The sequence below is a fragment of the Schistocerca gregaria genome, chromosome 3 (assembly GCF_023897955.1).
Source record: "Schistocerca gregaria isolate iqSchGreg1 chromosome 3, iqSchGreg1.2, whole genome shotgun sequence".
Taxonomy (NCBI): domain Eukaryota; kingdom Metazoa; phylum Arthropoda; class Insecta; order Orthoptera; family Acrididae; genus Schistocerca; species Schistocerca gregaria.
In genome coordinates, this window is record NC_064922.1 from 405,981,925 (window position 1) to 406,006,259 (window position 24,335).

A 24,335-nucleotide genomic window follows, 5' to 3' on the forward strand; every position below is an offset into this window, starting at 1 on the left:
ATTCTCGTAGCCCTATTACACGACGTCGTTCAAACTCAGTGAGCGGTTGATAATGGGTTCTTCGTCGTCTTAAATGCATTATTGACATCAGCTCACCGCTTCCTGTCTCGTAACTAACGCTCACGACCGTTACAGAGCGTTTTAAACCAAAACCTGATTTTCATCCTCATAGTGGCTCTACTAGCGCTACTCTTAAGAGACTGGCGCAAAATATGAATAGACGTATTTTTTCAGATGTAGAAATACGCCTACCAACTTTCGTTTGTCTGGCACAACTCCTTCTTGGTGTTGGAATACTTCTTCTGCCGACTACCCTATCTTCTTGTACCAAGTCGTTCCTCGTAATTACCCGCTCTCTCCCTACGTTTAACAGTGGGGTTTCTTCTTGTACTCTTTATGCGGACGCCGTTGATTTTAATTTAATTGGAGGCTGCTTTGATTTTTTTATTCCCCCAATCAGTCTTCGAACGACCATTTCTTTTTCGATTTCTTCACATTTTTCTTGCAGCTATTTCGACTTGCCTTCCCATTATTTACGACTTACTACATTACATAAGTGACTTATACTGCTGTATTTTTGTCTTTCTCTAAGAATTTTTCTATTCCCTTCTGTCGCCTTTTAACTGAAGTATTTCGTCTGTTAACCAACGTTTCTTCGCAGTTACATTCCTTGTACCTACATTTGGCAAACCAACTTCTGTGACAGCCTTTTCAGGGAAACCTGTTCCTATTCAATTGCACTGGTGTTTTTATCAATCGCTATTGCAGTATATACAGCCTTAGAAACATCAGACACACCTCATCATCCTCAGTACTTCAGTATCCCACTTCTTTCCATAATGATTCTTCTAAACGACACTTCTAAACTTCAGTCTACTCTGAATCGTTACTAAATTGTGATCTGTGTTCGCATCTGTTGCCGGATGTGCCTTAGGCTCGAACATCTCATTTCATAAGCTCTGTCTAACTGTGATACAATCCAGCTGGAATCTTCCCGTATTTCCAGTTCTTTTCCAAATGTATTTACTCCTCTTCTATTTTTTGAAGAACTTATTTACTATTACTAAGTGAAATTTATTGCGAACTCAGTCTTTGTCCTCTGTCTTTTCTACTACTGAACAAATCTTCTGTCATAAGTGTGTTTTGTTCTTTCCCGTACTACTGCGTTCGAATCACCATGGCTATTAGATTTTCTTGTCTTTTTACATGCTGAATTGCACGTTAAATATCATCATACGTTGTCACCTGGCTGAAAATATGTGATAGTAAACTCAGATGCCGTTACATTTGAATATGGACCCTCTGAAAAAAAAATATTTTCTATTTTTTGTGTGTGGTGTTCTGCAGCATGTAGAAAATTTATGTTATACATACTATTGTAACTATAATTCAATACTTTACTTGCCACGATCGACTTTTACCGGCTCAATCTCAACGGATAGAGCGATAGAGTCAAGCTACTATATTGTCTTATTAATTTTATTGGAGTTATACGACCTTAAATATCATATTTAAATATTATCTACATTTGTTTTGTGGTGTTTGTGAATGGTTGCTATTATTTCGATTTGTGTATCACAGATGTGGCTTGTTATTAAATTTATAACTTTAACAAAAGTTGATATCTGTCGTATACAAAACTTACGATTCTCTTTTATTCTTCATTATCTATGATTTTGTAGAAATTATCAACACATCCTTTACTTTTAAATTCTGTTTATTCATTGAAACTGAGTTTTTTATCATTTTTTTGTCAAGACTTATCATGGTCGCTCATGTTACCATCTATCATTTTGTCGTTAATGCGACGATTTAAAGTAGGAACTACAATATGACCTCTCACAGTTAAATAGTTATGGAATAAGACGTTTAGTATTTCGGACACCTCTGTATCATCGTCCTTGTCGATGCCGTTACGGTCACATCGCGTATCGACAGACGGCTTTGATCAGCTTACTGATTTAAAATAATATTGCCCTATTGCTTCCGATAGCTCACTCTTCGACTGTCGGAGCTCTTTCCATTTCTCTTGAAGTTAGTCAACAGCTTCAATGGCGGACGAGGTCTGGAGACCCAATGGCGAAGAACGTGGAAGAACCAACTTCAGCAGCATCTGTACTCCATGTTAGGAGCGGCTGCATCAGGGGTCTGTTCTCCATGTCAGCAGCGGCCTTTCCTCCCGCTGGCAGTAGCTCTAAAATGCTTGGTGACAGGCTATGTGACGAGCCGACCGTAGAAACTCTGTCACATGTTTATGGAAATGTTATCTTCTGGATTCGGTACAAAGGCTAGGGCGTCCCCCGTAGGCGACGCGCGTTGGCATGGCCCAGCCAGCGTGAGAAATACGCAAGGGCTACCGTCGCACGGGTGGCGACGGCTAAACAAGCTGGCCCTCACGTCCCGTCTTGCAGACAGTCGACGTCGGTACCGTGACTGGACGGTACAACGGACTATTTAAAGCCATCGAAACCTTACGCATAGACATCTGTGCAGCGCAAGTAACACGGTGGAGTGGAAACAAATCGTAAGACACTGGATGCGCTTAGATGCTGATGTATAAGGGCACACCCGCAACAACTAGTGGCGCTGGCATTATAGTCCATCCAAGTGTGACGGTAATATGGCTGCAGTGCAAAGATGTGGTGATCGCCTGATGAAGACTGTGTACATCACAGATGGCAGAAAAATACACTTTTTCAGCGCCTACTCTCCACAAACTGTCCAAGTAACTTCCTTAAAGGATGCCTTTTGGAGGATGATTGATGCAAATACTGCTGTAGTGCCCCCAGAAGATTACATCATCATCGCTGGTCATCTGAATGGGTACGCAGGGTGCAGAAAGGAAGAACATACTGCTCACGCTGGGCATGGGTTTGGCAAAGAGAATGACGTGGGTGAGTGTATACTCGATTTCTCAGAAGCTCATAACCTGGAAATTGCGTACACGTGGTTCAAAAAGTGTGACTCACATCTAATCACGTATTACAGCGGCACTAACGCCACGCAGATCGACTACATCCTCGTCAGAGGCCGTGATTTCAAAGATGTGCTATGAATCAGTTGCGACACAACACCGTCGAGCGATATGTAACCTACGAATAAAATTGCTAACAAACAAGCACATAGATCCGACAGGACTTGCGAGAATCAAATGGTGTGATTTCAAGGATAAGGAAGCCGACATCATAGCCCGAATTACTTTGCTACCAATTACCACAGCTGAAGAAATCTTGAAGAAAGTGAAAGAGTCTGCTCATGAAGCTGCGTTGCAATTCTTGGGACAACACAACCAGGACGACGGAGGATTGATAGAGGTGCGTAGATTTAGAAAGACACCGTCAAAGACGTGAAACCCACAAAAAACGATTGTATCATGAGTTTCTTGCCTATAAAACACCGGAGCGATGGAACGTGTACAGAACAGCCCGAATAGATGCAAAACAGGCTCTAGCAGCAACCAAATTGTCACGTTATGCTGATCTATTCGCAAAACTTGACACACGTGGAGGAGAGCGGGACTTATATCGACTCGCTAAAGCAAGACTTTGGAATTTAAGAGACGTTCATTGGTTTTACGGAGTCAGTAATGAGGTGGCTAATCCGCTAGTTGAGTGGAAGAAGGCCAGAGACCAGCAGAGTGCTGGTGTACCCATCATTGGAAGGCAGCCGAATGGTTAACGGAACTCTTCAACAAGATCACTGACGAGGGACAAACACCAACTGATAGGTAGCAGAGCATCACGGGGCCTATCTTTAAGAAGAAGGAAAATCCCGGTAAGTGCACCAACTACTGTCCATTTCGACTTCTTTGCCATGCCATGAAAATCTTTGAGCGTGTTAAGGACCAAAGGATTCGTGAGGCCACACAGATTCCCAGAAACCAAGCTGTATTTGTGAAGAACTGCGGCACAATGTAATACGATTCATGCTGCAAGACTCTTAGTTGAGAAACATCATGAGAAAGCCAAGCCGCTGCTTCTAGCATTCCTGGATCTCGAAAAGGACTTTGATCGGGTACCACTCAATCTCTGGCTAGCACTCAACAGTATGATGTGTCGGAGCAGCTTATTAATTGGGTGCAGTTACTTTATGCACAACCGAAAAGTTATGTCTGTACAACCACAGGACTATCCAAGGACTTCCCCATCACAGTAGGCGTCCACCAATGTTCAGCATTATCACCACTTTTGTTCGTTCTCGCAATGGACACTGTGACAGATGATCTGCACCGGCCATTACCATGGACCCTATTCTATGCTGACGAAGTGATACTGGCAACAGAAAACAAGCTTGATCTGCTCAGCCTAACTCAAGAATAGAGTGACCGGTTGGCGCAACACGGTTTGCGCCTTAATTTGAAGAAAACCAAGTACATGGCATCAGACACACATGAAATGGGAACCATCACGTTTAATGGTGAATATCTGACTCGTGTGTGTAAGTTTAAGTGCCTTGGTTCCACGATCACTGTTGACGGCCGAGTCACTGAAGAGGTCAACACCAGAACTCAGGCAGCCTGGATGAAGTGGCGATCAACAACCGGAGTCACTTGCGACCTCAGGATGAAAGATAATTTAAAATAAAAAATCTATCGCACTGTCATCCGACCAGTCGCCTTGTATGGTTGTGAGTGCTGGACGACTACAGTTGAGACATACCGCAGACTAAGTGTAATAGAAACGAAGATGCTTAGGTGGAAAGCGGGCCTCAGTAAGTTAGATCACGTTCCTAATGACAGCATCAGGAAACACTTTGGTGTTGCACCGATCGAAGAAAAGATGCGTGAGAGTCGTCTTCGTTCGTCTGGGCATGTTTTACGGGCCGGTGATGACTATTGCCAAAGCGGGTTACACACTTGAAGTCGTCGGCAGTAGCCTCAATGGACGACCTAAGCAACGTTGAGCTGATACAATTCATAAAGACCTTAAAAGCGTGAACATCCACCCAGATGCAGCCCGTGAATGAGCGAAATGGAGACAACGGACCCATGCAGCGGACCCCGCAGGCACAAGGGACAAACGCTGAAGGAAAAGAAGAAGACTGATTTAAAATAAAACCAAAACTTCATAGGATTTTCTATCAAGTCGGTAGAATGAATAATTTAGGCTGCGTTCAGTATTTGCTTCTTTGTGGGGCCCTGGCTATGGTTAAATTTTTAGTGGAACACTCTTTGCTTTCGCAGCAGCTTTCTAACACGCCTGTCGAATCACGGCGTGTATTTTCCAGACATACTTTGCAACAGTAGATTGTTATACTGTGAACTCTAAGCAAAAAAAGGTCCCTCTCCAAATATGAGTGACGTCGCAACGTGAAAGAAAGTAAGGAAGAAGCGCGTCACGGGTCAAAATAAAAGTTCCAGTCTGAAGAGGGGTCGCTGCGTAACCAACTCCTTCGAGGAAGATGGAGGACGCTCACAGACAGGCTCGATACGTCTCCCAGTAAAATGTTTCGTTAAGAAACTGTATCGCCAGCGCCTCCCTCGGTGGGCTGTTGGGCTCTGAAACAGATCCGTGCCCTCCTCTTCCTCCTCCTCCTTCGCCTCCCCCCCCCCCCCCCCCTCCTGCTTGACTCGTCCTCGGTGCAGCCCATTCACGTTCGACCGCGGAACTTTTCCAACTAGGCGCTGCCTTTCCCTCGGCGTCTCTTTTGCTGAAGTGCGCGCAAAGCTGACTGTAGCAAATCGTTATGACTGTAGCAGTGACAACGGATAGCAAATAGCTTTGCGAAATCAGGTAGAAATGTTTCGCCTGACCATTGACTTCCTTCCTTGAGAGGAACCATTGCACGATCGTGTAGGAAACCGTCAGCAAGCCCGTATTTAGGATTTAGACAGCCATAGGTTGAACCTGTGGTGCTGGTCCAGCCAAAATAAATATTGTAATAGCTACGCCGCAAATATAGCATGTAAGTGTTGGTTAATAGGCAAAGTAGTTCTATGGATTGTAACACAATCAGTAACTTCATTGTGGTGTTTGCATCAAGTGTACAAAAGCTTCTACCACACTAATTTATTACCCAGGAGCAGTCACAGTTCCTTAAAATCACTAAAGAAGAACTCAAAACAAGTAAATACCTCCTTTTTTGATGTTTTCCAGAGAATTACCCCTTCAGCATTCAGGATGAAATACAGGGATTTCATTGGAATAATTCACAGATTACAATTCACCCATTGATGCTTACTGCAGCGAAACGAATACTAATAAAATGCACTATATGTCATATGTTGAAATATGTGACTGACATTAGCACGATACAGTGTGTCTATTCGTTCGAGAGCAGTTTCATCAAGTATCACTCTCTACTCCAAAGCACACTTATTACTTTTAAGATGGATGTGCTGCCCAATGCAAAAACAGAAGGATTTTAAGAATCTGTCGTACCGTCAGGAAGATTTTGATGTTTCAACACAATGGCATTTTTTTGCTGCAGCACAGGGTAAAGGACCTTATGATGGGGTTGTGGGGAGCGTAAAGAGCTTAGCCACACCTGTCACCCTCAAGTGACCTCGCTGAAACCACATTTTCACCAATAACAGTTCTTTCAATGCTGCATAGAAAATGTTCATCCATTATATATCGGCTGTCCATCAATATGAAAACTTTACCAGGCTGAAGCAACGATTCAAGAATACCACCACGATTCTATGTACGCAGAAGCTTCTCTGTAATACTTATTGCCAAAGGTATAGTACAAACAGAGCATATTGTGCTTCTTTAGTAAACTGAGAAGAGTTAGTATTGCTATGGCGAATGAAATGCTGTTAACAGGCACACTTGACAGTCATTGGTGGGTTTCATACGGGTTGCAAACTTATGAAGAAACAGATTAAGTACAGGCCAGTTTCTTGTATACACGTGGACCATCTCCATCATTGTGTTGCCTGTCAAACCTGACACTTGCGTTATCAGAAGATGTGATATTCTCACTAAATCCAGTGGCACCAACGGGTAGAATAAACAGTCTCCCTACATAAGATCTAGTGAACAGTAACAATTTAACTGGAGAACTGTGAGAGGAGATTTTACCACCCTTTATTACCTTTTCATTTGAGTTATACTATAAATGGGCCATAATGGCACTAAATAATATAAACAATATTTTTGATAAATATTACTTAAAACTTTCACTTTTTAATAATTTATATTTCATATTTACGTGCTACCTTCTGCATTCTGTTAGTGTACTGATGCTGACAAAACAAATTTTTGCCACGATACCTTTAGAGTGCCATCTTGATATTTATCACGTTTATAGTAACACACTGAACCAATACAATATATTTTTCCAAAATAACTGCAGACGTAGTATTTTGAGATATCCAAGGTCAAAGTTTAAGATCAATTACCTTGAAATTGATAATTCTTTGAACCTCGCCATGTTGCATATCAATATACAGTTTTACTCATGTATCTATCTGCACACTTGTTTGTTAAGGAAATGAGAGATAGCAAAATGAATGTATCAGGCAAGCAAAATCTATCTACCTGGTCGTTATAATTGAACTTCCCCTATTTTCTACGATGCAGTTCGGAAACTAACTAACGTACGACTACCAAACTTGGTAGCATTAATGTCAAGGACATGGGGAAGACAAATAATGCAGAATAAATTCAACTGAAATAAATTTAATGTGCTGCTACGGCACAACATACCATTACATATCGGTGCCATTACTGCTACAAAGCAGGCTCAGTACGACGCCCATCACTGCCCGGAACAGTCTGAAAGCGTGGGACTGTATTCTGGACAGCAGAATGAAGATTGTCCGTAGGCATGCTGGCTACCTCTATTGATCAGCAGAAGTGTGGCAAAACCTATCATTCAGGTAGACCCACAACTAGAAACCATAGGGGGGTGAGATCAGGTGATCGTGCCAGCCAAGCATTTGGAAACGATCGGCTGATAATTCGATCGTTGCCAAATATGTTTCGGAGAAGCAGGTGAACTTCACGAGCAATGTGCCGTGGGGCCCCGTCTTGCATGAAAACTGTTGAATTGAAAGCGTCTCTCTCCTATAGGAGGGCTATGACATACTGGCGAAGCACATCGCAGTATTGCTGGCCAGTCACACTGCACATCTTTGGTCCTTGCACGAAAACCTGCTAAAAAAAAAAAAAAGGCTAATGATGAACGTTGCTGTGAAGCCACACAATATCGTGATACGTTCACCATACAGTGGAACGTGACACACAGTGACTGGAGGTGAAGATCCCAACATTCGGCAATACTGAGGGTTCACCTCGTCCATCAGAAAACAATGAGCTTTGTATGTCCATATGAGGGTCCAGGGCCAGCTCTTTCAGCTTAAATCCTTGCGAGAAAGTGGAGAGCGAAGAGAATAAGTCGTCGTGAGTCATGTAATGCAAGCTGCCGCACGATATAGATCCATTACGGATACCATTTGAGAATGGTTCGAAGCACCTTCCATACAGTGGACCACGGGATGTTCAACTGTCATGACACAGCACGCGCAGAGTGGTCTTCCATGGCAACAACGATTTCATCAACCAGCTCTGGTGCACAACCGGTTGTCGGCCTTTTTCCGGAGCGACGCCCAGTTTACAAGTTGATTCGAACTCCGTCATCACGCTCCACACAGTAGGTGCAGAATCAGGAGCCTTCCATAATCCTTTCGACCAGCGATATTCTTAAAGTGCAGCTGCAGCATTATTCCTTTGTTTTGATAATAGAGCTTCGCCAATAATGTCCTGCTCCTTTTGCCCAAGCTCATGTTGACACGTCAACAGGTGCATTGCGACTGGTCATGTGTACGAGACTCTGAATCACGATGACTGATTACAGCATATGATGGCCATAGTTGGAACTGGACAGTGGCGCTATGACGCATGGAAACCACGCACCTCATACTCTAGAGATTAATGCTACCAAGTTTGGTAGTAGTACGATACTTAGTTTCGGTGTTGTAACGTGTTAAATAGGGAAAGTTTAATTATAAGCATCTGGTATATTTAATTCAAATACAGCAATTATCCAAATAACCAATCCTTAAAAGTGAAATTTTAAATACTTCTTCCGGCTGATTGTTTTGCGTCTACACTTCAAACCTCCAATACTTTTCTGTCTTTGTAATTAAGTCGCTATAAAGTATAAATTTCAGTACTGAGCGGGTCCAAAACATTGAGCGTGTCATGTAATAAGAAGGTTCTTAGCCCGATTTTCGTGTAATTCATTTTAGAAATTTTCTTTCTTTCACTTATTTGTAATTATAATTCACATTACTTCCACAAAGCGACGCCGATGTTAGGAAGAAAAATAGTGGTTACGATGAGATAAGTTACAGAAGAAATTGGCTTTCAGCAAAATCGAACACATTCCAAGCTGTAAAAATAGCGTTTAACATTTTTGAAACAAAAAAAAAGCCAAGTAGTTTCGCCAATTTAACACCCTTGTGTTTGACCTTCTGCCACTGGGAACTTGACGCGAGGGAGCGCGAGTTTTGGGATTTGAATACTGACTTAATTCATACTAACTGTGTACTGAAGAACTCAGCAGAATGAACTCACATGAACTGATTATGTCCACGTCTTTTACGACTGGAACGGGGCCACTCAACGGCTTCTTAAAAGAATTATTTGAATGTACATATTTTCCTCACTGATTTTTCGGTGTAGGTACATGGCCAATATATTTCACTCATATACAAGTTTCACATTTATTTCATATATATCTTTTCATCTGAATCCTGAGTAAACTTGTAATTCAGCTTGGGTAAGAAACATGCAAAAATTCATTGAAAGTTGTTCTACATGGGAAGCAATCCTTTTATTATTAAGGGGTAAGTATTTAATCTGATTCTTTCACGTTCATCACACTCCATCGTTCTGTTCCCTAAATTGGTTTATCGCAACTGTCTGGGACTTCTGAAAGCAACATTCGTCTTAAAATCTACAGTCCACAAACAAATGAGCTTCCGTATGCACCCGCACGCCTGAGAGTGGTAGTGATATCTTAGACTCGCAATATTCTAATACAAAAAACCAAATTTGGTCAAAATTGCTCCACGCGTTCCTGATTTGTTTTATTTCTGTTTTACTTTCTTCATCCCCATAGTGAGCCATGGAGGTGGTAGGGGTGCTCCACTGCCACAGTAATTTTTTTTTCCAGGTATCAAGTGATACATATTGAAGTTTCATAGAATTTTCATCAAGTGTTACAGAGATATGCTGAGATGATGGCATGCTGAAGAGTAATGTTCTGCATTTTATATGTGAAAATTATCAATAAATGATAGAATAACTCTCTGCAATGGAACTCTGTTCCCTGCCCGCAAGGAACTACTTGGTTACACGAGCGTATGGAGGCTAGTAACAATGAAAAATCCTCAAACCTTCTCTCTCTCTCTCTCTCTCTCTCTCTCTCTCTCTCTCTCTCTCTCCCCTCTCTCTTTCTCTCCTCTTTTCGTTCACACACACACACACACACACACACACACACACACACACAATCTACAGACACCTCTGACAAATTCAAAACAACCCCAGGTACACCTTCAACTGTTCCACTGTCAGCCATCTTGTTTTTACACTTTCAACTGTTTCACTCTCCGCTATCTTGTTTCTAAAACTGGTAAATACTGAAACAGTGACAGTAACAGCTCAGTATATAAAACGTCACAATGAAGAAGATGAGGAGAACAGAAAACGTAAGTGAAACATAATGTAAATAGACACACACACACACACACACACACACACACACACACACACACACATACATACATACATACAAAACCTTGTAAACAGAATTAATTAATTTCAGGCATAGAAGGTGCAGTAAAATGATAACTAGAAAGATCGAAAAAAGGAAGTAAATGGTTTATTACTTCAAAGGTAATCGACATAAACGTTAATATGAGGGCTGTCCAAAAAGTAAGTTTCGATCAGTCGCTAAATGGAAACCACAGTGACAAACAGAAACATTTCATTTGCAAGACCTAGCTACACTTAACAGAAACTTCTCTACATAGCCACCGCCCCGACTTAGACATTTGTCAGATCGTTATACCAAATTTCCAACACCATCGTCATAGAACGCAGCCGCCTGTGCTTTCCGATAATTCTCTACGCTGGTCTACAGCTCGTAGCCTGCGACCGTGTTGTCTTCGGGTCCAGCGTTTAACGTGAACACAGATGACACTCAGGACGAGCCAGTTAGGGCTGTGTTGTGGGTGATCGAACACTTCTCGTCGAAATGGCTGCAGGAGCGTCTTCACTGCCCCTGCAGAGTGCGTTTGAGAATTGCCATGATGAAGCAACTGATTGGCAGTAGTGTTAAGTGGGCTCCATTCAATAAGGCGAAGCCTCTCAGCGGGCCCTCCTACATGGCAGGAGACATCGTTTTTTTAGGTACCTTTACACGGTCACAGTGCGCTCACAACTGACGAGACCGTATTGATGCGATTGCCGGTCATACTAGAGACATTACCCAATACTTCTTTGCAAAACTTCATCGGGTTTTCATTGTGGTGTCCATTTTGTGACCGATCGGAACTTACTTTCTGGACAACCCTCGTAGAATTTCACCACGTTGAGACCTGACGGTCAACGCCACCATGAAAAAATTTTGCGATCTCTGACGATGACCACAACCAGGCGATCGCCTCTTCAGGACACCAATAATATGGAAATTGCACGAGGAAGGATCGCTGCTGTATGGAGAATGTACACTCCTGGAAATGGAAAAAAGAACTCATTGACTCCGGTGTGTCAGACCCACCATACTTGCTCCGGACACTGCGAGACGGCTGTACAATCAATGATCACACGCACGGCACAGCGGACACACCAGAAACCGCGGTGTTGGCCGTCGAATGGCGCTAGCTGCGCAGCATTTGTGCACCGCCGCCGTCAGTGTCAGCCAGTTTGCCGTGGCATACGGACCTCCATCGCAGTCTTTAACACTGGTAGCATGCCGCGACAGCGTGGACGTGAACCGTATGTGCAGTTGACGGATTTTGAGCGAGGGCGTATAGTGGGCATGCGGGAGGCCGGGTGGACGTACCGCCGAATTGCTCAAGACGTGGGGCGTGAGGTCTCCACAGTACATCGATGTTGTCGCCAGTGGTCGGCGTAAGGTGCACGTGCCCGTCGACCTGGGACCGAACCGCAGCGACGCACGGATGCACGCCAAGACCGTACGATCCTACGCAGTGCCGTAGGGGACCGCACCGCCACTTCCCAGCAAATTAGGAACACTGTTGCTCCTGGGGTATCGGCGAGGACCAATCGCAACCGACTCCATGAAGCTGGGCTACGGTCCCGCACACCGTTAGGCCGTCTTCCGCTCACGCCCCAACATCGTGCTGCCCGCCTCCAGTGGTGTCGCGACAAGCGTGAATGGAGGAACGAATGGAGACGTGTCGTCTTCAGCGATGAGAGTCGCTTCTGCCTTGGTGCCAATGATGGTCGTATGCGTGTTTGGCGCCGTGCAGGTGAGCACCACAATCAGGACTGCATACGACCGAGGCACATAGGGCCAACACCCGGCATCGTGGTGTAGGGAGCGATCTCCTACACTGGCCGTACACCTCTGGTGATCGTCGAGGGGACACTGAATAGTGCACGGTACATCCAAACCGTCATCGAACCCATCGTTCTACCATTCCGAGACCGGCAAGAGAACTTGCTGTTCCAACAGGACAATGCACGTCCGCATGTATCCCGTGCCACCCAACGTGCTCTAGAAGGTGTAAGTCAACTACCCTGGCCAGCAAGATCTCCGGATCTGTCCCCCATTGAGCATGTTTGAGACTGGATGAAGCGTCGTCTCACGCGGTCTGCACGTCCAGCACGAACGCTGGTCCAACTGAGGAGCCAGGTGGAAATGGCATGGCAAGCCGTTCCACAGGACTACATCCAGCATCTCTACGATCGTCTCCATGGGAGAATAGCAGCCTGCATTGCTGCGAAAGGTGGATATACACTGTACTAGTGCCGACATTGTGCATGCTCTGTTGCCTGTGTCTATGTGCCTGTGGTTCTGTCAGTGTGATCATGTGATGTATCTGACCCCAGGAATGTGTCAATTAAGTTTCCCCTTCCTGGGACAATGAATTCACGGTGTTCTTATTTCAATTTCCAGGAGTGTATACATACATCTTTTGCACTGAATTCACCACTACAGAACCCAACTGTAATGCGCTAACTCCTGGTAACCATACTCAAGACCAATGATTATCCTCATGTGCCATATTTTCTGTTCTCTCTGAAACAGACAGCTGACGCACCTCATGCCATGATAATAACATAAGGATACTTCTAAAAATTACACAATATTAACATCTGTTGGACTGATCTATTCCTGTTGAGAGAGAGAGAGAGAGAGAGAGAGAGAGAGAGAGAGAGAGAGAGAGAGACTGTTACAAAATTTACATTTTATTTGTATCATGAACAAGTCGAACTCCTCCAGTAAATAACAGGATAATAACTAATGTACACCCTTGTGTTTTCCGCTGGCCGAAATCCTAAGGAGTAGATTGATTAAGAGTGATTAATACGCGAAAGCGCCACATATAACCATGGGAAAACGTATCCTCTTCTACATGCAGCAGCCTCTGATATGCTTCATCCCTCATAGTACTCCTATCACCAAAAGCGATGGAACTCATTCAAAGAACATTACCCAAGAAGCTATGAGATTTAGGCACTAATACACAACAGTGTGAAAAGAACACAAAAGAATATAACAGCTATAACTGTCATGACATATGTAACTCTTCGTCTACGGTAGTAGCAAAGAAAAAGGAAACCTCCATTGATAATGATACACGGAACACTTACTGCTGAAACAATAACTTGCAAGCTTAAAGTGCGATAATTTGTGACTCATTAATCACGATATTGATATATGCTACAGATTTTCAACCACCCACCGTATCTTTTCCATAATAAACGTCTTTTCTGGGTTTTAAAGGCTTCAAAGGTTCCTAATGATATGGGGGACATCTCTGTTCTACATGCCAACGTGGCTATTCATGCAACTCGTTTACATATGGAATATTATGTAACCCTTTCGATTTATTGGTTCGTAGTAATTCTGCTTGTGTGTGGTTCTAGTATCACACCCTAAATGTACCAACGCACAAAGGAACAAATTTATTTGTCAGTGTTTAAAGCTTGCACTGCAAGTGATTGATCTTCACTAGTATTTTCTGCCTGGTAGTAAAAGACTTTGCTTTATCCTTATCATTTTTATAAAGATTTTCGCCAGCCTTCCTAATGTTTTTCAAAGTAGACGTTACTATATCACTGTGCCTCAGCCTCGTGGAAACAGGCGAACGGTACATTCTCCCACAACTTATCAGATGGTAGCTGATTACTCAGTAGCAAAACTGGCAGTAAAGATGTCTAAATGTTTAACTGTTCATTTATGACTCTTTCAACAAAATGTATGTATGAATCCTAAGATCTGTGACATCGATGACGATGAAGCATGCATAGATTACTAAGCCCTTTCGTGAAATGATAACAGGGATTTGATACTGGATGGGAGGATGAGATGAATACTGTCTTCATACCTCTATAATGCAAACCATGTTTCCCAACATGACGAACCTTATGCAGGGCCTATTCAGAGATGATAATGAGACAGATCAACTTGTAACTCTCCTCAAAGGAATGAGTGAGACAAAAAAGCCGAATCAAAATCATCAGAAACTTTGCTATAATATTGATTAGCTCCTGGAAAAAGACTAAACAAATAAACTGCAGCAACATGTCTTAATCTCGACAGAATCGTTGGAAATAAAGGTGCTTGATGAAATACCATCACTAGTTTCACATTATGACAAGGGCTGCACGTAGCCAAGAACTTGTGAATGCATTTTTACATATTACGAAATTAATGGACAAGTGCGAGTAAATTTGTGCTTTGAAGATTACATACAGACTTAATTATTGATCATGTATAGGTTTGGACAAGTAAGTTAGCGAGTAACAAAATGCTTTACATAAATCGCCAGATAGGTAATTTCATTGACTTTGAGGCATAAATGTTACTCATCACCAAGGGACCACAGACCTTAACATTTGACATAAATTTCAGCTAGGTACTTCAACTTTATCCTTAGAAAAATGGTCTTAAAGGGCAGACAGACTACAAAATGATCCTGTAAGGGTTCCATTTCGACTGACTGATGTACGGAACCCTAAAAACAATATGTTTCACAAATTTCGTGAAAACCTTCTTTGCACTAAAGTGGGTATATCTCAAATTAGGTTCCAAATCAATTTGTTGATTTATTCGTCAAGAATAAGAAACACACATTTCAAACTATCTCCATTTAGTCACTTGAAAGAAGTATCATAAAGTTAAAGTGACTAATTCCAACTTTGTCTTGGTCTCCCCATTTCGCCTTCATCTCCTTCCGTATTTTAACTTGCTCCTTAGAAGTATTCTCAAGCTAAGTTGCAATGAAATGATCGAATGTTACATTCTGCAAGAAACCGACACAGGATTCGCTTTCTTTAATAGCCGCCTTGGTCTCATAATTCTGTCCAGGAAGACACCTGACAGAGCATCAGCTACAGCGTTATCTTTTTCAGGAATATACACATTGGTGAAGTAAAACTCTTCTGGATACAATCTCCAGCTGGCTAAATAAAATTAGTCAACTTTCTTCTCCTTAGATGTTCTAAAGCTCAGTCATATGCGTAGACCTTGGTCCACTCACTGAATAAATAACACATGAACTTCGAAAAACCTTACGTAATAGCTAGAGCCTTAAGCTCGCTGACTGAATATTTGTTTGATACTTGATGAACACCTGGCTCTCAAATGCAACAGTATGATTCCCTAGCATTACATCTACCACAGATTCTTTGTCCAGGTCAGCAAAAAGATTCATCTGACAACTATCTGAGCTTAAACTAAAATATTTACTTAAATCAGCATGTGACATGAGTGGAGTCTCCAAAAGAATTTCTTACACACCCTCAAATTCTTCCTGTACTTGGGCATCTCAATCCCAAGGAGTTTGCTTACTTGTAAACAAAAAAGTTAAGTCACTCGCATAATTCTCATCAAGCCCTTCATAAGAGTGTCTATCATCTCTGATGAACCCTTGCACGGCTCTTTATTACTGTCATTGCTTTATTTTTCAGTATTCTCCACCTTTTCACAAAGTAGTGGTAAATCATCTCATAACTCCTTTACATTATCCTCATGTTCTTTAAATTCTCTCAATAATTCCAGCAATAAATTATTCATATTCTCATCGCAGTCAGTAGAGGGGAAGGAATATCCTGCCATTCAGTTAGACCATGACAAGCAGTACAAGTTGAAGCACCACCTACTAAAATATCACAGCTACTAGCAGACTCAGGAGGCTGAACCACATGAGACACAATTGATCTCTCATTCATGACTTAATTGATCTCTTGATTGACAGCAGTAACATCACTGGTCCCAACCCGCTTAAATTGACTGACAGACATATTGCGTGAATCACCTATTGGACCACTAACTCTTTCCTGAGTAACAACACTGCACAGAAAAGCAGACTCAGAATGTTCCAGTAGTTTGTCGCTTCTTTCTTGACTTTTTTACCCGATTATGCCATTCTCGTTTCCCTCTGAATAACTGTAATCTTCTTCATCGTATATTGAACGATGCAATCACCAATAGTCACATAAAAACCTTCAGGGGTAGCCTCAGTATCGTAATCCAACAAAAAATACACTGCAATACAGAAACTAAAAAATCGCAAATTAAACCTCCAACAACTCTTTACAGATCTCTTAATTATCATGAAAACGGAGTTTACCGTTCAAATTTATTCTCAGTACTAAAGACTAGCATGAAAATCAGAAAATCTACGCTAAAATACACTAAAAATTGATAAATGACATTGTAGAACTCAAATATTTAAAAATGTACTACTTTCATTAAAAGCATAATCTGAATTTCCAAAACCGTCCAAATAGTGTTAACAATCTTTCTATCAACCACTACCTCAGATTCTGTTCCTCTCATAAAAACTTTCAGAATCACAACTATCTTCCTCCCAAAAGCAAAAGTAAATTAATGAAGTAAAAGACACTATGCTCTACCTATCTGGCACATTTTTATCACCCAGAAATACCTCCCCCGTCAGCTCTAAAGTCTTCACCACATGATATCACGATAGGAGAAGTTGGGGAATTTTCTAAGAACTATGCTTCAACTCACAAAAATTGACTCTGCAAGAAAGATTCCAAACTGACTCATAACAATTTTAATTTCTACGAAAGCCCATTGAGAACTACACAAGCTTCTTGTTATTAATATTTCATTCGGGAAGCCTTAGAATAGTTGGGGGGGGGGGGAGATCTGAGACAGTGCAAAAGGTGTGTAAAAGACATGGCATCATGCCATATAAGACCGACTGTAGAACAGTTTTCGATGACATCGAAACACGGTCGAAGGTAGTTAACAGATCAATATAGTTCATAAAACAAATTAAGAAGAATGTTGAGGAAACTGAACTTGGAATCCCTGGGGGAAATACGACACAGTTCTAGTAAAAAAACTTTTAGTAAGGGTGCAGATACTGTATTCGAAAAGGACTGCGGAATTCCTATGCTGCAGCCATTGTGTATCTTGCGTTGGCGTGATAAGAATATAAGAGAGTTTTAGAAGCGTACAGAGGCATTGAGACACTCATTTTTTCCCCACTGCATGGACGTAACAGAACAGAAAATCGATAATAATGGTGTGGAACACCCTGGGCCACCCTCTGTTCCTTGAGTTGCGGAGTATTTATGTAGAGATTATGTGAATACAAGGAATAATCATTTGATTCTGTATTAATCATAATGTTGGTGTGAAGTACTGTTGTTGTAAGTAACATTAAGTCTTCTCGTTTCTGGGGGCGATATGAGCAACACTGTGTCATCCAAACTGTGTTACCTATTTCAATTCAGACGGCGCACTTGAGTTATAACAATAATCAGATACTTTGTGACGACTGTATGTTTACTGATGTGTGGCAGATATGTGAAATTACACTGGCAACATGTAACACGCAGTGTACGCACACGTCCGTGGCAACTGCACTTTATTTACACTCCGTCCCACCCCAGAGGCCTCGTGCCACGTTCACCGCACTGCGAAACAACACGGGATGCTTTATTGCCGGGTTAAACCGACGTTCCATTAAAACGCCCACATTTAAAACAACATTACTCAAACCGCGGTGGACCGCCAGATGGCGGTGTTGGATGCAATGCTATTGGACTCGTAGCAGTAACTGCGGCTGTACATGTGTCTGAATGGTCCGTTTGTTGACAGGTGTGTGAATACAAAAAATACCAAGAATATCTGAATAGCTTCTCCAGTGTTAGTGTTATAATTATTATTATTTATTATTATTATAGGGTCACTCACACTGGACTCACATTCGGCAAGAGGACGGTTTAAACCCGCCTCCGGGAAACCTGATGTAGGTTTTCTGCGATTTCCCTAAGTTGTTTCAGGCAAATGCCGGGATGGTTCTTTTAAATGGCGCGACTGGTTTCCTTCTCCATCCCTCCCTATTCCGAGCTTCTGCTCCGTCTCTAATGACCTTGTTGTCGACGGTACGCTCAACATTATTCTCGTCCTCCTATAACATTTGATAGAGGTGTCTACCGACGACATACAATGCTTCTAACCGATGAGACTGGCGCAGTTGTATCACCATAGGGAAGGCCAACGTATTTAAAAGACCCCTTGAAAACTTACTGAATCCTGGCATTTCAAGAGCAACAACACATATGCGGACCCAGTCTGACAGAGTGGAAGTCCCTGATCCATCAGAGGAAGAGATCAGTATTGGGTTAAACGCCCTCAACAATAACAAGGCTCCAGCTGGTACTGATATCACATCTCACATGCTCCGTTTGGAAGGTGAGACATTGATGAACCCTTAGTGCTGTTAATATTTAGCATCTGGACAGCAGAAATAATCCCTGAGGAATGGAAGGGAGCAACTGTATGTCCCATTTGCATGCATGGTGATGCTACACTAATGTTCAATTGCCGAGGTATTTCATTACATGAAACTGGTTACAAAGTCCTTACAAGGCTACTGCTAAGCCGCATGAAACCACTGGCGGAAGGAGTTTTAGGTCAATGAGGCGTCGACCCTGGACTATCTACTCTTCAGCACTCATTTGCAGTGAGGCAGATGACAGAACAATTTTACGATCTCGATCGGGAGTTGCACCTTATCTTCATTGATATTCGACAAGCTTATGACAGCACTAACATTCCATGTTATGGAAAACGTCAGAGGAAAATGACATCCTATCGAAAGGCATGTTGCTGCTCTCAATCTACTTGTCAGGTACGTTTTGGCAAAACCAGTTATCGCCACCATTCGGCATTCGAAATGAATTGAGACAAATAGTTCTATTGAAGCCATTACTATCCAACTTATCCTTGGAAAAATTAAGCCGTGACACTGGTCGAATCAGAGAAATGGAGAGCCCGAGAGCAGACACAATACTGGCAACTGCTGAAGATGTAGTGATCATTATTGATAGCCTAGAGCAATTATTATGTGTTATTTCGAGATTTATCTACAATTCGAAGAAAACTGGGCTCGTGATGAATAATGATGAAACAAAATATCTCGTTATATCAAGCCGTCAAGCTCTACTTCCGTCCATTGTTGTTGGAAGGACACGGCTTTGAACGAGTTCAAGAATTCAAGTACCTGGGATTCCCACTGATTAATAAAAGGGATGTGACGAAAGAACTGAAGCAGTGAATAATAAAAGCTAGTCGATCGTTCTCTAGTCTGAAGAATTCATTCAAGTCACTACTGATATCACAGAAGATAAGATCCGGCTGTAGATGGCACTAGTATTGCTGGTACTCTTACGTAATTGGGAAACCTGGGCGACATCAGCACAACTGAATAAACAATTTGTGGCTTTGAGAGGAAGATACTTTGATAGCTCGACGATCCATTTTACAATACGATACACGGTAAAGGAGATCGAAGAACGAGAAAGGACTTGTGCCAGCGGTTTGTAAAGTCACACATTGACCTAATATTAGGGTTGAAGAGACTAAAGCGGTTCGGCCACGAACATCCGTACCATTTCCTCCACGCTCAGTTTCCTGGAAAACACCCAAGGGCAGTCCGAGGGCGCCATGGAAGGATCATTTATTAACTGTCCTCAAAGAAGTAGAGCCGAAAGCTGTGGAAGATGGAAGTAGAGACCAGCAGCGATGGACTACCATCTAGAGTACATAAGTGCTCTTCTGTGACTGGCTTTCTCTTTTGTGGTGGTTTTGTAACGTGTTCTTTTATAATTTTTATGGTATGCTGACTTTTTGTTGCCTTTGTAATTGTGGTTATTTCTTTTGTTTTATCTGTTGTAGACCTTAACGGCCGTTTAATGCAGTGTATGATAAATGAATTTATGGGAGAATTAAAAACTTCATACAAGGACCTACTGCTTTGTGGATATATTCACCGCTTAGTGTGCATAGAATGCCCCGTTACAATGAGGTTACAAAAGTCTTGGGATACTTCCTAATATCCTGTCGAGCCTCCTTTTTCCCTATGTAGCACAGCAATTTGACGTGGCATGGACTCAACAAGTCGCTGCAAGTCCCCTGCAGAGGAGGTCAGCCATGCTGCTCCATAGCCGTCCCTAATTGCGTATGTGTTCCCGGTCCAGGATTTTGTGCACCAACTGATACCTCGATGATATACGGGCCAGCGATCATTTTTATGTTAATAATTGGCAACCAGTGCTGAACAATCGCAATAAAGTCATGAGATGTTCAATTGAATCTTTTATTAGAACATGTTACGCGTTTCGGGATTACACTCACATTCAGACATCACAAACTTCAACTCCTTCCTAATAAACCAGGCGTACAGCATTGACAACTCAAACAAAGTGTCCAATGACATATGACTATAACTGCAACACAAGTAGTCTAGAAGCAGAGCGATATTTCGATTATGTTCAGTAAATGTTCGATCTGTATGGGAAAAGTATTTGCTCGAATTATCAAGAACGTTCTTTAAACCAATTGCGAACAGCGGTGGCTGTGTGACATGGCGCATAGTCATCCATAAAAGTACCATCGTTGTTTGGAAACATGAGGCCCACAAATTGCGGCAAATGGTCTCCAAGTAGCGGAACATCCAAGGAACCCAGTCCCTTACGTTCACTGACCTACCTCCAGCCTACACAGTGCCTTTTGAGATCTTGTGTCCAAGGCGTCGTGGGGTCTGCGCTACGCTCGAACCCTACCATAAGCCCTTACCAACTGAAATTGGGACTTATCTGACCAGGCCAGGGTTTTAAAGTCGTCTAGGATCCAATCTATATGGTCACAAGCCCATGAGAGGCACTGCAGGCGAGGTCTTGTTGTTAGCAAAGGCACTCGTTTTGCCCGTCCGCTGCCACAGGCCATTCACGTCATATTTCACCGCACTGTCGTAGTATCGTCGAACGTCCATTAATGATTTCTGTGGTTAATTCAAGCAGTGTTGCTTGTCTGTTAGCACTAAAAACTCTACACCAATGACGCAGTTGTCGGTTGTTAAGTAAAGGTCGTCGGGAACTGCGTTGTCTGTGGTGAGACGTAATTCCTGAAACGTGGTATTCTCGGCACACTCTTTATACTGTGAATGGCGAAATACTGAATTATCTAAAGATTTCCGATATGGAATGCCCCATGTATCTAGTTCCAACTACCATTCCGTGATCAGTCTGTTAATTCACGTCGTGCAGCCATAATCACGCGGGAAATCCTTTCATACGTATCGCCTGAGTAAAAATGTCAGCTCCGCCAATACAATGGTCTTTTATACCTTATGCATGTGACACTACCACCATCTGCATGTGTACATATCGCCGTCCCATGACTTGTGTATGAAGGAGTAAAGCTTGGTGACAGATCAAGAATCTAATGTAAGTTTATCTCACAGCTGTGATATGTTCCATCAAAGAACACATTAGAACATGTATTGTCCGTGTGAAAGTATTCCAACATTCCCGCTACCTAAACTTCTTTATTTCTGTACTGATTATGAACAGCAAATGAAAACTGAATTCATGTCTAACACCCTTTTCTTTTCCTTATTCATCATTTACTTGATTTCCTCGCATCGTAAGCTGACTATTAGATGCCGTAACGGTATGCGCTGTTTTTGCATGAGACACCTTATGTACGTAATCTACATACAATATGGTGGTGTAACAGAATATTCTCTTAGCATTAAAATGATGTTGCTGAATGGGAAAATGAGCAAATATTATGGTATCATGCATTTGAAAAGGGTCTTGCACGAGAATTACACTGTGACGTGTGATGTATGTGGGTTTCGCAATTGAGAGGTAAGAGACGGATTAAAGGAATTACGTTATATGAAGGAGGAGGAAGTAAATACTCTTGGTGAAACGGAAGGATAGATTCGGGAGCACCTGTTCAGGAATCAAAAAGTGGAAAGTCAAGTAAGAAAATTAAAAACGTTTGGTGCTCTATTTCCACTTGTTCTTCTGAGCGTTAGCTCCCTTGGCAGGTAGGTAAATGCGAAGTAATGATGTAACACAGACGAATAACTAGATAGCACTTGTTTTCAGGAACAGTGGTAGACACCTCCATATTCCTAAGTGTCTAGAAGCATAGGAAGGGACTAATGTGGGAGTTCATTAATAAAGATTTGTTCGTTGAAAGTACGTCGTAACTGTAAAGGAGTATAAGATATTAGTACTGTCAGTTATAGAGTACTACTTGTGAGTTTAAGGTCCTTATATTGGAGCCTTGATGGTAGATGCAGAACTAATCCACAGGCATGTTTCTAGGAATATAGCAGATCTGTGCAGCACATATGAAAACGCAACAGATTATTTTCAAGGAACTGAAACAGAGGCGTTCAGAAGAAATGTAGCATTGTTATTATGGATCTCTGTTACTACGTTTACATGACCAGTATTCGCCGGGCAGCTCTAATGCTGGTATGATACGTTTCTCGCAGGAACCTTATGAATAAGTTAGGAGTCAATAGGCTGGGAAGCGAGGAATGTAACAGTAATTTGATTTTACCCATTTACAAGGATGGAGTAGTGAATTTTGTCGGGGAGATCTTAACACTGTTTATTTGTACCTGTCACTATGCACTGTTCAGTGTCTTGCAGAGGGCACATGTAGATGTAGACACACATTTCTATCTGTTTACTTTGGAAGAAAGTTTCTCATAGGAATCGCAGACTTACATGAAAAGAATGTTCTTGAAACCACGTGTCTGAAACCAAAATCTTAGTCTGCAGAAGAATTGTCTGAAATGCGGCCATTTGATGTACGAGAAATACGTTTCTTGGATATTTCTAGAAATAGCGAAGGTTTCACTGTTTTTGTGATTACATCTCTGTTTCATGCCGTATCACGTAATTCAATTAAAAAATTGTTACTTTCCACAGGACCTAATTAATTGGAGACAAATTTGGAGCAGAGAGTGACGATACTGATAATATCAAACGATAGTAATTTGAGCAAACAGCATAATACTAACTGCACAATTGAAAATTAAATTTTCGTTTCGAATATGCATTGGTCCATTGTTTTTTAGTACGTATTACTGTCACGGTTGTCAATTAACGTATACATTTAGTTTTACTGGGGAGTGATGGTTTCAAATTGGGATGTTTCAATCTTTAGAAGACCCGTTAGTGTTTTGTCATATTGTCGTTGGTAATCCTAAATTCAAACAGAGTTGACTCTTATCCGATGGCTGGAATTTGGAAGTGGCAATGCTGAAAAGTCTTTCATAAGATAGCAGAGACATGGCTGCAAAGAAACACATTCAAGACACCCAAAAATACGGACGATGGTTGAAGTCACATAAACTACAAGATTTCCTTGACATTAGCTTTGAGCCATCCTTCCCCTCACAATTAGTTGTTAGCAAGCAGAAATATTCAGCGCTTCAAAACAAACGGTAAGACTTAGCAAAGTAAGAATCGAGAGAAATGAAACAGGACGTTTACTAACTCAGAGAAGGAAAAATTTCTTTTAATGAAGAACAACGACAGGGATACATGCCAGCGATTTAAAAGCCTAGGAAGCTACTGGAGATCATCATAAAATTTCCCCGTATTAAATTTTGTTTGCCCCTCACGGTCTGATTACTGGTGAATCCAATTTTCAGGAAAATGATTGCATCCTACCAACTTGGTTACCGGGTGCATATGGGGAAAGCGTTCGTTTTAATATCGTTTGGTTTATTTCACCGATATTCAAACTCGATCTCATTAAATAACATTATAAATTCGATAACGACTGCGCATTAATTGCCTAATTCCAGTCCTGGTCTAAATTTGTATCAG

General features: G+C 41.9%; 1 protein-coding gene across 1 annotated transcript in view; it reads left to right on the forward strand.

Annotated features, from left to right (window-relative positions):
• Positions 1 to 24,335, forward strand: part of LOC126355132 (carbonic anhydrase-related protein 10) — a 2,094,013-nt gene that overhangs the window by 1,665,491 nt on the left and 404,187 nt on the right. The gene's annotated exons all lie outside the window — the stretch shown is intronic.